General features: G+C 35.8%; 1 protein-coding gene across 2 annotated transcripts in view; it reads left to right on the top strand.

Moving 5' to 3' along the window:
• LOC143025622 (acetylcholine receptor subunit alpha-like 1) overlaps nt 1-2500 on the top strand; it is a 54165-nt gene that overhangs the window by 3342 nt on the left and 48323 nt on the right. For both annotated transcript variants that reach the window (XM_076185568.1, XM_076185567.1), the window contains exon 2: nt 2494-2500. This exon is cut by the window's right edge and continues 209 nt beyond it. The gene's annotated coding sequence lies outside the window, so the exon portion shown is untranslated. The remainder of the gene's footprint in view (nt 1-2493) is intronic.

Here is a 2500-nt window from a genome sequence, read left to right as displayed (position 1 = left end):
CACACACACACACACAAACACACACACACACACACACACACACACACACACACACACACGCACATGGCTTTGTGTAGTAATTAGTGTGTTCTGCGGTACGGAATGCGGGGCTAACGTCGTAAAAGCTTTTACTAATGCTGCAAGTCGTTACATAAGGAAGGAAATGGCCGCGTTCTCTGTTAAAAGTGTGATAGTATTACCCATTGATCGGATTCTGTGAGTTTTGAGCTCTCATTCGGTAGGCTAATAGCTACCGATCACGAGTGCAGCGCTTGATCCAAGGCCACGGCGAATCTCTCTCGCACATTCACATACAACTCGATGGCGCAGTGGTTAGATTTCTCGACCGCCACTACGGAGGTCCGGGTTCGAATCTCGCTCAGGGCCGAAATAATTTCAGTATCGCTGAGCTGCGAGTCGTCACTCCAACTCTCGTGGGCGGGGAGTTGTGTGTGTGTGTGTGTGTGTGTGTGTGTGTGTGTGTGTGTGTGTGTGTATTTACCTAGTATTTGCCTAGTTGTGTTTTACGGGAAGGGGAGCTATGCTCCTAGGGTCCCGTCTTCATATCTCATGTGCTGTTTTTGCACACACCACTTTCTCATCTAACTTGTTCCAACTGTCTATTACTCTGTGAGGAAAGCTGTTCTTTTTCAAATCTCTTCTATAGCTGTCTTTTTTTATTTTCTTTCCGTGTCCTCTTGTATTTCTGTCATACCATTTTATCAGATTCTCTCTATCAGTAATTTCTATGCCTTTCATGATTCTGTAAATAGCTATCAAATCTCCTCTCTCTCTTCTTTGCTCTAGTGTCTGTAGTTTAAGTTTTTGTAGTCTCTCTTCATATGATAGTTTTGAGAGTGTTGGTGCAAGTTTTGTAATTGCTCTTTGTATTCTTTTGTGTGTGTGTGTGTGTGTGTGTGTGTGTGTGTGTGTGTGTGTGTGTGTGTGTGTGTGTGTGTGCGGTCATATATGAGCTGTGGGCTCTCTTCGGAGAGGGAAATAGCTGACGGTCACGAGTCCAACACGTGATCCAAGTCCATGGTGAATCACACATATGGTGTTTGTTGACATATCGTTTTTGTCCTCGTCTCACATGGTTGTTTTAGTAATTGAATATTCCTCGCATCTAAGTCTACATAATCTACTCGTCGAGAAAGATGATCTTCTACAGTCTACACTCTACACAAACACATGTGGCGAGGTCAACGCTCTATTCCTTAAAAAAAAAAAAATGAATATATTAATAAATACGCAAATAAAAAATCAGACAACTGTGAGAGAAATTGACAACTATAATTTTTTAAATACACTATTATTGTATCTGTATGCTTATAGTAAAAAAATAGAATAGATGGTAATAAAATGAACAAAAATTTATTCAAATACAACAAAATTAAAAATAATAACATGGAACAAGATAAAGTGAAATTAGAATAGAATAGAATAAGGTAGAATAAATTGCAATAAAACAAAATAAACAAAATAAGACAAAATAGAATCAAATTAAATAACATAACAAAATAAAATTAAAACATAGATGTTGGTGGAGATGCCAATGGTCAACATATTTTTCTCATCAAGTGCACTATAACTGTGAGTTCAAACAATACAGAAAATGTCGATAATTGGAATGATCTGTACCTAAGTATTGTCTTGACGGCGTCCATTCATGTCTAACACACGACAGGCTGAAATTACACAAATATATACATATTTTAAAGATGTGTAATATTTCGTTTTAAATAAAAAAATTCATAATCAGTGTAATTTTTAGTAACAAAATCCTATTGGTATATCATGAACTAAGGATTCATTTGCATACAGTATACGAGTATCTAATATATGATTCACATTTGAGGATCTATTATGTATTTTAAGTTTTTTCTTGTTATAGACCGTCTATGTCGGTGATTTAGGCTTAATTTATTTAACAACGAAAGCTATATCTGCACAGTTCCCACATGCGATGGGTCAGGCTTTAATGTCGAAAGTAATAATGCTGGCTGGCACACAATCTATGTTTTGCGTATTTTGGTTTACGACGAATGTGATGGTTTCGAAACTGAAGTCAGTGAGGTCACTAAGGTCGATTTTTTTATGATGATGTACGTGGGTTTCGGCCGTATAAACCAGTTTCACTTTTTCATTTGCAATTCACGCCTTTTGATACTCGCATCTGTTGCTTTGAACATATATCGTTATTACTTTTTGTTGTTTATTTGTTATTAATTCATTATTCATTTTCCATTTATTTATTCATATATTCATTCACTTATTTGATTATTTATTTATTAATTTATCTATTTATTTATTTATTTATCTAGTCTTTTATTTATTTAGTTATGTATTCGACTATTTCTTAGAGGATATTTTTTGGTGTTTATCGTACTACACGGAGGGTACGCTACACTTTTAAGATTATTCTTTTTTCTCTAAGAATTGTGTCTGTCAGGTAATAACCATGCCTAACACGTAAGGTTTCTTCTGTTCCAGAACACAC

This window comes from Oratosquilla oratoria, chromosome 5 (genome assembly GCF_046742065.1).
Source record: "Oratosquilla oratoria isolate Oo_2021 chromosome 5, ASM4674206v1, whole genome shotgun sequence".
Taxonomy (NCBI): domain Eukaryota; kingdom Metazoa; phylum Arthropoda; class Malacostraca; order Stomatopoda; family Squillidae; genus Oratosquilla; species Oratosquilla oratoria.
Note: the sequence above shows the minus strand (reverse complement) of the source record. Positions and strands in the feature narration are given on the sequence as shown.